This window comes from Macrobrachium rosenbergii, chromosome 46, assembly GCF_040412425.1.
Source record: "Macrobrachium rosenbergii isolate ZJJX-2024 chromosome 46, ASM4041242v1, whole genome shotgun sequence".
In the NCBI taxonomy this organism is placed as follows: Eukaryota; Metazoa; Arthropoda; class Malacostraca; order Decapoda; family Palaemonidae; genus Macrobrachium; species Macrobrachium rosenbergii.
Window position 1 is genome coordinate 3556840 of NC_089786.1, and position 13161 is coordinate 3570000.

At 40.8% G+C, this 13161-nt stretch overlaps 1 protein-coding gene and 1 non-coding gene across 3 annotated transcripts in view; one reads left to right on the top strand and one right to left on the bottom strand.

Annotated features, from left to right (window-relative positions):
• Positions 1 to 424: 424 nt before the first annotated feature.
• LOC136830175 (uncharacterized) overlaps positions 425 to 13161 on the top strand; it is a 152042-nt gene continuing 139305 nt past the window's right edge. For both annotated transcript variants that reach the window (XM_067089435.1, XM_067089434.1), the window contains exon 1: positions 425 to 653. The gene's annotated coding sequence lies outside the window, so the exon portion shown is untranslated. The remainder of the gene's footprint in view (positions 654 to 13161) is intronic.
• TRNAV-CAC (transfer RNA valine (anticodon CAC)) lies at positions 11949 to 12021 on the bottom strand. Its single transcript has one exon. It is a non-coding gene; the product is annotated as a tRNA-Val (tRNA).

The window sequence follows — 13161 nt, forward strand, 5'->3', positions numbered from 1 at the left end:
CAACAATGAACAGTTCATCGGCCTAGTGCAGCTTTGAAGGAGAAAGGTTGTCGCAATAATTACACCTGAATAACATGACAAATTAAACCAAATCATTACGTTTACGGAAGTGTACATTTTTTAAAAAATAATCATGTTTCCAGAACATAGCTCGATGTAACGGTTACGTAACTGTCAAAAATCCAAATCCAGTAGAGGAAGTATAGAAGTGTTCACAAAGATAGCGGTTGTCTTGACGTCTTCAAGTACAGAAACATTGGAACGCCAGTCAAGACGAGATAAAATCGATTTCAAAATCATTCGTAACCTGACAATTTGAAAAGGAAGAATTTATAATTACTAATAGAGGAAATAGCCCCTTTTAAACTACCCAGGGACAGTCTTAGGTCAATGCAAAGGTTTGTTCAAAAGTTTTTACAACCGCTTCGCGTTCCTCCAACACACGTTAGTCGTTGCGTAGTCTTTTTGTCATTCAGTGGTTAGTTTAAAATGCTCCCGTGTTTAGGGATCGAGTGGTATTTTGATTTTAGGAACTGGACCTCTCTTCTTGCAGTGGATTTCGAAACGGCAAAGTTCGGCTACTTGGTGGACTTTTCATCGGCCTACGAAGATCGTTTTCATAGACTCACGATGATGGCGTCGCGGGAAAGAAGGTAAGGTTGTATACATAATATTTTCTCTCCATGTGGTGTAATTTTGCAGTTGCTCCATGTTGGTATGTGTACTTATATACATGATGTAATATATGCATGTGCTTGTCTAGACTTGATATTGTTTATGCATACGTTTAAGTTGCTTGGTGATTACAATATAGGCCTACGTCAACCTGGAAGCATTTCATGGAGGAAATGGCGGACTTGTATTTGAGTTGGTTGTTTTAAATCCTATATACAGTATATGTATATGTACTGTATATATAATCCTTATAAGCAGGATGGCAGGATGCTAGTCTCATCCACCAGTGGTCCCAGTGCCATTGTTCATTCCCCCAGTTCACGGTTCCCCAGGGTTAATTTTGCCCAGTCAAAATTCCCCCACCGGGAAATCTGGCACTGGTGACTATATCTCCGCCATTATAGTGTTCCACAGACATAAATGATAGGGATATAAGGAGAAAAACAACTATAAATTTAGTGAATGAACATATATTCTTAGCCTATCCTAACAGGCCTAGGCCTAGACCTGATCTCCGTCGAGGAACTGATTGAAATAATTAGATATTCCAAGATCGAACTTCAGTTGAAAACTATTAGGCCTATGTTGGGCCTGGGTAGTGAATAATGTACCTGGTAGTTAGGCGATTGAGTAGGGCAATGGGGCTTTTGGACTTGATTCCCAAAAGCAACAACAGACTACAGGTAATCCTATGTGACGCCGCCATTTTGAGCTGAAGATTCCTTCTTCAGGCAGAACACTGATAATCCACAATCTGTTATTGTATTGTTATTTTTGTCATTTTTTTGTGTTGTATTTCGTGTTGTGATTATCAGGGATGAAGGATTTATGTTAAAAAAAAATAGAAAGTGAAGCTGTTTCTTATCATCGCTTACGCAGACTTGATTCCGGGTTAACGTAAGTCTAAATTTAGAAAAACCTTCAGGTGATGATAAGATAAAAGGGTCACTACTTATCTGGTAGCTCAGAGTATGACCCTCATGCGTGAGTTAATCGGGACGTTGATTATTATTATTATTATTATTATTATTATTATTATTATTATTATTATTATTACTGGAAAAAATAAAGTCCACAGTAGTATGTACTGTATGTATGTATGTTGCATGCATATATATGTTTTTCCACTTATGATCACTAGAAAGTGATATTATTATTATTATTATTAATTATTATTATTATTATTATTATTATTATTATTATTAATTGAGAGAGACTCGTTTAGAGAGAGAGAGATTGAGAGAGGACTGATAGTTGTATATTCAAATGTTATTTGATACTTTTTTGTTGCGTATGTATAGTTATTGTATTTTTTTTTTACTTCCCGTTATATGCATTGATTTACAAAGAGAGAGAGAGAGAGAGAGAGAGAGAGAGAGAGAGAGAGAGAGAGAGAGAGAGATTCATACATTATCATCTTGGTTTAAAAACCTTTATATTTGATAGTATATTTACGAGTAAAATTAACGTTTATAGTAATTTTAATGAATGAGTATATAGCCTTTAATTCAACCCTTTGAAGGACAATTGAGATTAAGATTGTGCTGCTTACAATAATTTTTCTTTAGCGTTGTTTATTGATTAATTTTACGATATGGTGGTTATAGGCCTATGGTTATTTACGCTAGAGATACGTAAATAATTCGACCCTCTCGCCATTACGTAGGTTTAGTTGTAACCTTGGTTTCAACTGGAATTCCAAAGTGCTCGATAAGAACATAGATCCGTTTCCGTGAATTCGTTGAGAGGACGAGATAACGAGCGAGACTGAACCAGAAAACGTCAAGAGTTACGAGGAAAAACGAAGCCGATGATACGGACCTCTTCGATATCGGTGACGCTTGGTGTTGTTCTATCGAATTCGTAGATTAAAAACGTTTGGAGACGAAAGTTATGTTATAGGTGTGTTTTGGCCTTGAACTCATCTATAGTCCTACTTGTTTCCTTAAAGGCAAAAGGAACGTTACAGATACTTTTCGGCCTTGAACTCATCTATAGGCCTACATGTTTTCCTAAAGGCAAATGGAACTATAGGCCAACTTGTTTTCTCAAAGGCAAAAGGAACGTTATAGGTACGTTTTGGCCTTGTCCACAACTAGGCCCACTACTTTTCCCCCAAGCATGTCAACATTTTTCAGTTTTCTATAAAAGAAAACTGTTGTGCCGGCTTTGTATGTCCGTCCGCACTTTTTCAGTCAGCCCTCAGATCTTAAAAACTGCAGAGGCTAGAGGGCTGCAAATTGGTATGTTGATCAGCCACCCTCCAATCATTAAACATGCCAAATTGCAGCCCTGTAGCCTCAGTAGTCTTCATTTTATTTAATGTTAAAGTTAGCCATAGTCGTGCTTCTGGCAACGATATAGGATAGACCACGTGGTCTAACATGACTGTACCATGACATGACTGTATCGAAGGTCTAAAGAGACCTAGACTGTACCTTTGAATCTGCACTTAACGGGATTATTGAAAGAAAGTTTGAATTTTCTGTGTCGTTTACATTCAGCCGGTACAGTCTCTACTGTATCTGCTGTACCGTAATTTCTTATCAATTTCACTTACCGTAAACTCTGTGAGACGAAAAGGATAGTTATTAGCAATGAACTGAATACAGTATCTTCCCTTATCATATCTGGGTAAGTGGGTCTATGCGTATAGGGCTGTAGCTCACGTCAAGAATGTTAATGTGTATGTGTGGGTTATTCTTAAATTCTTGCCTATTCATGACCCCGATACCAAGGTGGAACTTCCAATTCTCATTTGAGTTTTAGTTTTGTAGTATTTTTGAAATATGACCCAAAGCCACCTGTTATTTTTCCTCCAAAGACCCAGTCCTTCGGTTTTAGGGCTTCTCTCTCTCTCCTCCTGAAGTCACTGAACCTCGAGCACTTTTGTCTCTCAGATCCTAAAAACTCCTGAGGCTAGAGGGCTGCAAATTGTTATGTTGATCATCCACCCTCCAATCATCAAACATACCAAATTGCAGTCCTCTAGCCTCAGCAGTTTATATTTTATTTAAGGTTATTAAAGTTAGCCATAATCGTGCTTCTGGCAACGATATAGGACATGGCACCACCGGACCGTGGTTAACATGGACCGTGGCTCATACAGCATTATACCGAGACCAACGAAAGATAGATCTATATATTTTCGGTGGCCTTGATTATGCGCTGTAGCGGCTGTATAGAAAACTCGAATACGCCGAAGAAACTTCGGCAATATTTTTTTTTTTGTAACGGAGGTTTGGTGGACTGGATCCGGTTTGATGGAATGGAATCAAGAAATTCGGTTGATGGAATCATTCAATCAAGAACTCCGGTATGATCGAACCCTCGACCACCAATCTTCTTAACCAATCCCCCTCGAAAGCACTTTGCGAATCAGAATTAGGACAACCGGACGCCCAAACCGGAGACTCATACGAATCCTTTTTCTCACTGACGCCATTCCGCTCCCGAAGCACTTTCCGAATCGCGATTGGTATTAGTACCATATAGTCGCGCCCTGAGGGACGCCCTTCGGTGCCATGTTCCTACACTGGCGTTTTCTAACGACCTGTTAGTTTTCTTCACTTCTCCCACTTTCTTCCTCTCTCTCTTTCTTTCCCCTCTCTTCTCTTCCATTTCTTTCTCATTTCTCCCACCTCTCTCTCCCACCCTCCCTCCCTCCCTCCCCTTCCCTCCCTCTCCCCTCCCACCCTCCCAGTCCCACCATCCTCCCCCCTCCCTTTCTGCCTCCCCTCCCTCCCTCCCTCCCCTCCCTCCCTCCCTCCTCTCCCTCCCTCTCTCTCTCCCTCCTCCCTCCTCCTCCTCCCTCCTCCCTTCTTCCTCCCTCCTATCTTTCTTCCTCCCTCCTCCCTCCCCTCCTTCTTCCTTCCTCCCTCCTCCCTTTCTTCCTCCCCCTCCCTCCTTCTCCCTTTCTCCCCCCGCCCTCTCTCTTTCTTCCTTCCTTCCTCTTTCTCTCTCTCTTTCTTCCTCCCTCCTCCTCCCCTTTCTCCCACCCACCCTTTCTCCCTTCCTTCCTTCCTCTCTCTTTCTTCCTCCCTCCTATCTTTCTTTCTTTCTCCCCCTCCTCTCTTTCTTCCCCTTTCCTCCCATTCCTCCACCCTCCCTCCTCTTTTCCCCCCCTCCCTTGACGACACATTACAAAGATGTAACTGCGAAGCCTGCCTCCTCTTAACGACCCGGTTGGTACCGAGGGTTTGTACACTAGAGGTCTGCGCCTGCGCGGTAGCTTATTAGAACACGAGAAAATATTGGTGTAGAGGTCCCCTTTCGGTTGTTTGGTTGTTGATTTACAACCCATAAATATTTGGGTTTGTTTTCCTTTCATCTGCGACTGTGTGGGAAGAGGTGGAGGAGGAGTTAGGAGTAGTAGGAGGAATGTTATTCCTTGTCAAAGCCTGGACAGTCGATTTGGGCAAATAATGACTGGATTAGGACGAAGTGAGTCTAATGGTTGTTCTTATCATTAAGTGTGCATATAGATTTACGTATTTGTCATCATTTTCTTCTCGCTGCAGACATGTTTGATATATAATGAATTCAGTCACTATGCAGAAATAAAAAATTGGTAACTTATAAATCGGTTTAGATATAGGCACTTCAGGCAAAGCGCTAATTAGCCATGCAAATTTGTATAAGGGAATAACTAGGCTAATTCCATATTGTCATGATTTTTGTTCCTAGATAATGCTAACTTGTCTCATTTACGGTTATTTGGCCCTAATTTAACATTGTTACCAAGATTTCTTATATACATTGGCAGGTTTTCATAATGACAGTTATTTTCTGTCAGCAGAATCTATTTTTCTTTTAAGCTAATGGCTCCTTTTATAGAGTTTAACTCTTGGTGTTACACTTCCGATTCTCAGTAACATGTACTGAACATTTCATAACTCCTTTATGTAACTGTGTACGATTAACATTTGTATTTGCACTCAACTATGTTAAAATTGGCGTTTATCCTAGACCTAAGTCACAAAAGTGGCTATAGTTAGCGAACGGGTCACCTCTGGTCTTTTTCTCTTTTAATAACCTTTTTATCCATATTTTTAAGGTAACTGGCTCCATTCTGTCCCTGGTAATCACAAATATGCAGAATTGATTTGTGGACATGAAAATTCACTAGCAGCAATGCTTCGTTAATTGCTATTAACAGATTCCGATTTTAACGTCAATCTTCTGTGCTCTGCTTTTTAGAAACTAATTGCTATCAACGATCCAATGTGAAGGTATAGGATTGTTGGTGGCACATAATCAGGGTCTGGTTTTTGTTCCTAGTATAGGATTGGGCAGTATTGAGTTGGGGGGGGGGTTGAATGTTAGTAGGGGGGAGAGGGTTATCGTAAATATAAAATAATTTCTAAGTATCTCCCTAAGGTCTGGTCTTAGAGAAAAGGTCTGAGCTAGACTCAAAGAGGGTTGATGAGGTCTGACATATGATTACGGCTCGAACTTAATTGAAAGGGTGAGTTATCTGCAGGAATTACTCATAAAATTAACTTTAATATTTAATTTAGGTCTAAAGAGGAAACGTACTGACGTAACAGGAAAAAATATAAAACGTTGGGAACTTTATTATTTTTAAACAAATGGAAAAGTTCTAGATTTTTTAAAATCCAGTTTTAAAGTTCTCGTTCACGAGTTGGTGAAATCTGTTTTCAGTGTCTTGTTTGATTTCAGAATAGCTTACGTTTAGCAATTATGATAGTCTACTAACCATTAAAAGCAATAAATTAATAATAATGACTAGATTTGACATGTATTTCGTAAGCGCACTAATCACTAGGCCTAGGTTTTAAACCCACAAGACATAGCCAGTTTTGGCCCTTGGTTTAAATTATGGCAGGTGGGCAGGGGTAGGAGACAGCGGCCAAATGTATATTAATGAATTTCCAACTTATATACAACGTTAATTACCTCTTGATTCTTTCCTAACTCGAACCACATGTGAAAGAGAGAAAGAGAGAGAGAGATATCAGAGCCATTAAATGTCTGGCAGCGTATGCGAGAGGAAATACCAGCGTAACCTGTAACATCTGGGCGTCCATTTTTCGTTGCAGTTAACGTAACGTCAGCTCAAGCCAACGATCCATCGTAACAACATAAAAAAAAAAAATGTAAGAGCAATGACGAAGATAAAAGCAGATAATAAGGAAAATGAACTCGATAATGACTCTCCGTCATATGATAAAGTTGGCCGCCAACAAGGCGGGACGTCGTAGACCCAAGTGACACATTGCCTGGTGTCACTCGGTTCAAAACTCGTAGAGCGATGCAGTGAATAGCGTTTACTTGAAGCATTAAATAGCTTTCAGTAGGAGCAGTAGGTAGTAAATGACAGATGCAAAATCCTAAGCAGTAAATGGGCAGCAAAAATCTGTTGACTGAAGCAGTAAATAGCGCTCAAATGAAACGTGTAGGGGCACGAAAGTGAATGCTGTTCCAGTTCGCTGTTTCGAACCTAGAACCAGTTTCTGAAAGTCATATTAAATTTCTTTTACAGCTCACGAATTTTATTTTAACGCAAGATCGATTTAATAGCACTAAATTTCTGTATTCTTTCGAGGGTTTAAATGCCAAAATAATGTCTGCTGCAGCCTCGGTTACGAGTTTGAAATCCTAGCAAGTTTATGAAGCACAAACAGGTGCTCCGAGCTCGGAGAGTCCGAGCCGAAACACGTCCTCGACATCATTTTTACTCTTATTTTCTCGGCTTTTTCTCGGCGTGTGAGTAAGACCGATACCAGACCAGGCCGAAATAAAGCGAAGGGCATCTGTCAAAGGCTTTCCCAGCCCGGGAGAGATAAATCGGCGGGGGTCTTCTGGGCACTATCCCAAAGGGAGGAGGTGAAACGAACCGAACAGCAGTTAATCAACGGTGAGATGGCTCCCATCACCGGGAATTATCTGTCCGGTTGCGAATACAGTTGGCAGAAATGCGTATTTACTCTGCGTATTACGCGCGTGTGTGTACGTAAACCTTAGGTGCACAGGTGCGTGTACACTTTAGTTTTACATGGAAGCACTGGCATATATAAATCGCTTACGTACGTAAAGAAATAAAAATTAGTCTAAACCAAAGTAGAGGAGTGTCTCTTTACCTTGGTCTAAATCATCTTGCCAGATGTACGTCATTTTGAAAACTGTGAGGGCCTCGTCGAGGTAATCTTCACCCCACGCAGGGTGAAAATTACCTCGAGACGGTTTCTCGAAGGCAATGAGTAGGTGTTAAATATTTTTATCATGAAATACCCAATTTGTTGTCTCTCATTGCCACCGAATCAGTCTCTCTCTCTCTCTCTCTCTCTCTCTCTCTCTCTCTCTCTCTCTCTCTCTCTCTCTCTCTTTGTCTTTGTCTCCTTATTTCCCAGTTTTTTTTTTTTATAATTTTAAATGTCATTAATATTCTGTAGCTCCTTGTCAGCGTCTGTAAGGAAACCACTTTCAGATGGTTCACTCATTATAAGAGAGAGAGAGAGAGAGAGAGAGAGAGAGAGAGAGAGAGAGAGAGAGACTTAACAAAATACCATTTATAACAAAGGCCCCATATTTTCATCAACATAAAACTATTGTCATGGAGGGAAAAGAACTTATATGGGACTACAGCGTGAGCGTTGAGAAGCCTGGGGACTTAACAACACATTTTTTTTCTTTTAGGCCTAAAACGCCTCTTGTATCGGTTCTTAAATGTTTGTTGTTGCGCTGGACAGTAAATGTTTGGTCTTGAAATGACCATTGCGTTGGTTCTCATGCGTTTGTTATTTGTAGTGGTTCCTGAACGTTTGTTCTAATGGTAATGAAAAGGGTTGCCCAAAAATGTTTAAGGCCTCTCCACACTAGGAAACATTGTTTGGAAACAAAGTTTGCAAATTGTTTGCAAACTATTTCCCCAACTGTTTGCAAACTTTGTTTCCAAACAGTGTTTCCTGGAGTGAACAGGCCTGTACTCAAGTTTATGTTTTGTTCTTATGAGTACTAGTCCTAGAGTGTTTATGGTGTTATAAAACGTTTTTTCGCATTGGCTTTAAAGGAATTAGACCTGTAAATGACAGTTGTATTCGCTCTGTGGTGTCCTTTTCTAAAACGCTGCTGTTGAATTAGTACTAAAACGCTTTGTCGTATAAAGCCATAAAAATTCGACTCGAGAAAGTGTAGGCCTACACACCGGTTCGAAAATGCCGAAGACGGTGCCAATACGTTTACTGGGTTAGTCCTAAATATATTTTTGTACTGATAATAATTATGTAGGTCCTGAAATTTAAAAATTTTACTAATGGAATGTGCTAATGAAAACAGTAATTTACTCTGGAGGGCATGTTTTGAAATGATCCCGTATGAGGTCAGTGCACCTCATGCGCGGTGCACTGTAGGCATTACTTAAGGTTCTTTGCAGCGTCCCTTCCTTAGGCCCCTAGCCGCAACCCCTTTCATTCCTTTTACTGTACCTCCATTCATATTCTTTCTTCCATCTTACTTTGCGCCCTCTTTTACCAATTGTTTCATAGTGCAACTGCGAGGTTTTCCTCCTGTTACACCTTTAACCTTTTACTCTCAATTTTCCTTTCACCTCTGAATGACCTCAGAGGTCCCAGCGCTTGGCCTCCGACCAAATTTATATGTGATTTGAAATTACTTATGGAATCCTGAATTGTTTTTTCCTTCTGCCACTTATTTGTTCTTATTTTGGTGGTGTTATGTTTCTAAGATTTTATACTTTGATGAACATCTCTTATAATGTATCACTCTTACGTTAGTGGGTCACATTAAGATCCCCTAGAACCAAGGAGGTGATTAAATAAGCTTTCAGATACAATCTCCTTATTTCTTTCTTTCAATCTTCAGCTGAAAAACTCTGTGAACCGAGTTAGAAGACCATGAAAAAATTAAGTATATCTTAGTTTAACCAGACCACTGAGCTGGTTAACAGCTCTCCTAGGGCTGGCCCGAAGGATTAGATTGATTTTACTTGGCTAAGAACCAACTGGTTACCTATAGCAACTGGACCCACGGCTTCTTGTGGAATCCGAACCACATTATGACGAGATATGAATTTTTATCGCCAGAAATAAATTGCCTAATTCTTCATTGGCCGGTCGGAGAGTCGAACGCTGGGCCAACAGCGTGCTATCCGAGAGCTCTACCCACCCCTCCAATGAAGAACTTAGAAGACCATGAACCCAGGAGGGCTCCAAAGAGAGAGAGAGAGAGGTGATAAATAAATAAACACGAGGGAACAGAAAATAAAACGGGTACACCAGAAGTTCAAGGAACGTCAGCAGAAGCAGAAGAGAGCAGGAATGAATTTGCTCCTCGCTCGAACATTTGGAGGTCGGAAGATTCCACAAGTGCAGTAGTCAAACTGTTCCACATTTTATTCGTGGCAAAGATAAAGCTAAAAGCAAGCTGGGTAGTATCTTTGACACTCAGAGTTCCCCCTCTGGCAACTTGGTTATGCACGATTGGACCGGGGAGGGAGTGGGGATCTTAGATTTTATTTGTGGTAACGAAGACATCCTAGTCCTTTTCATGTTTGTCGATTTTATTTTGAATAGTTTCATTTTATATTGCACAGATTTTATGGATTTTGTTGCTCGTTTGAGATACTGAATTGAACCTTGGCCTGCAATTTATTTTAAAAAAATTGATGGTGAATTACTTGAAAATTACTGAAATGTTTAGGCCTAGTGCTAGTTTACCTTTTACGTAGGATGTGATTGGTCATCAAATTATTGTTTCCGGAAATAGCATGAATTTTTCCTTATGCGTATGATGTTATTGGCCTTATCAAATTATTGTTTCAGGAAATACTAGGCCTAAGGCATAGTTCCTTTAAACTTGGCTTTCATCTGGCCTTACTGATCAACATGGCAAAGGGGCTAGTGGAATTCTGTCAGTTTCCTGATTATCTCCAACTGATAAAGAAACCTGCTTATTTGTCTGATTGAACCATGCTGAAATTTGAACAGGCATTTCAGTCATTGCTAAGGTCAAATGATGGGTGCATGTTTCTTGTGATCATTATTCCATATCGGTATGAACCTTTTAGGAAATCAGTGTATCCCTAGTTGGTGCTTCCATCAAGCATATCTGCTCATGGCGTAAGCTAGCATGGTTGCCTTCCAAACCTGAGCTTGCCACACGGAGGCTTTTGCTGCTCATGTTTAAGCAAAATCTAAGAAGAACTGTAGTTACCATGAACTACCTAGATCTCTTTTAGGTGAAACTACCTCCTACACTGGCAAGATAAACTAAGACAGCTCTTAATAAGAGTGGCACTACTGTAGTTTCAGCTTATGTGGTAGATTTGGAAAACTCTTGTCCACGTAATGGTCCTTCAGCCTTGACTAAATAGCCCTCCACGAGGCTGTGGAGCTGCAGCATACTAAGGCTGGATTACAGGTTATAGACATAATTAACTAAGGGTGACATTGAGGTAACTGTACTACTAGACAAACTCATTTTGTCCTTGAACCAAAGGGGTGTCTGCTTTCGGGTACAGTTTATCCTCATGCAGAGGAGCAACATTTTTAAGACCAGTATGAAAAAGGAGACCTGTTTGGTTCAAGTCTCGTGCTAAGTGCTAACACCGAAATTATCGATGGCCAAAATTTACAGGGGGACCACTTTCAGAAGACACCTGACATGTCCCGGTTGCATTTTCCCCGAGATGTAGCTGAGTACTGCAACAGCCCGGGACCTTTCTCTGAAAAAAGCGGGACGCCATATCTTAAAAACTAACCATAGAATGTTCATGAAAATAATTTTGGTACGTTTCCCATACTCAAATTACGATTGAGTTATATAACTAACCTAACCTAATCCACCCTAACCTAACCAACCTAATCTAACCAACCTAATCTAACCTAACCTAACCTAGGAGGCATGGCCAAATAAAAACCGGGCTGGTGCAATACTAGTATACATCTCGGGAATATGCGTCCCGATTCATGGGGGACCAATCATGCCAAGGCGCCTAATACGACCCAGTTATAGAATGACCATTTTCCTGTGAGGCTCTTGCAGTGTCCCTGATATAACAAGGTGACTATTATCTGTGAGGCACCTGAGATGACCCAGTTATAGATAACCTTAGATGACCCAGTTTTTATAAACACCTGAAATGTACCATCTAAAGGTTGACACTTCGGAGTAAAGCACTTGCTACGACCCAGTTATAATGTAAACATTCTCTCCAGGCGACCTGACATGAACCAGCTAACATGAAGCCGTACTCTGAACAAAATCAGAAAAAGTTCGAACCCAAAAAACACTGTTTCCGCCCGGGATCGAACCGGGGACCTTGCGCGTGTGAAGCGCACGTGATAACCACTACACTACGGAAACTCTTGATGGGGGAAGGCTCAAAGATTTTCTGGCCAGTAATTGAAGATTTCTTCGCGTTGGTCTTTTTGCACTGAATTCAACTTGGAGGAAAATATGTTTGAGAGTTTGTATACGTTTGCTTAAAGGTGTCTCATCTCAGTTTCGTGCGTGTCTCGATCTGGTTGTGGTAAATTCAATCGTTTTGTTGAACAGAAAATTACATTTGGGTTATCGTAAGGTTTGTTTTATAATGTTTACCTGTAATCAAGAAAGAGCGCACGGTGAGTTTGTGCCCAGTGAAATTAAAATCGTTAGTTATTGATTACGTATATGTACTATTGTATAATGTATATGTATAAATAAACACACATATATACTGTATATTTATATATATCAAAACGGTTTTGCTTTTATTTATTTGTTTGGCCGATTTCTCCCTATAAATACATACATAATACATACATACATACATACATACATACATACATACATACATACATACATACCCATACCCATTTCCACACTAAAACCCATACATACATTCAGCTATATACTGTAGATACCCACACCCATTTCCACACTAAGGGCACGGCCTTAACATCCTTCCAAATCGCACCTAGGGCAAGATTATAAAAGCCTGAGGAGTCGACGTAAGAAGCACTATAACCCTTCACCAAATCTATAGGCCTCATCGGCAACCCTGCCCGACGCGTTCTGTTACAGACCGCTGCGATGAAAAAATAAGATTAATAGAGAAGAGAAAAGGGTCTACTATCCTCCTTCAGCTCTGAGAGAGAGAGAGAGAGAGAGAGAGAGAGAGAGAGAGAGAGAGAGAGAGAGAGAGAGAGAGAGAGAGAGCCAGCCTCTGTGGGGGGTCGCAGCAGATCAGGAGAAACAACAGAATCGGAGACACTACGAATTAGAGAGAGAGTGTCTTGACGTGGACGGGTTGGGGATGGGATGGGAGGGGGGGGTTTGGTTTGTTGGGGGATGGGAGGGGTGGTACTGACGTTGCTGGCATGGCATCAGGCTTGGTGGTGGAGGGTGGAGGGTTGGGGGGGAGGAAGGGGAGGGGGGATTGGGATGCCACTGTGATAAGGGACCCCACACAAGACCTCAACATGTGGTCCTTCTCGCCCTGTCTCTTCCTCTAGTGATAAC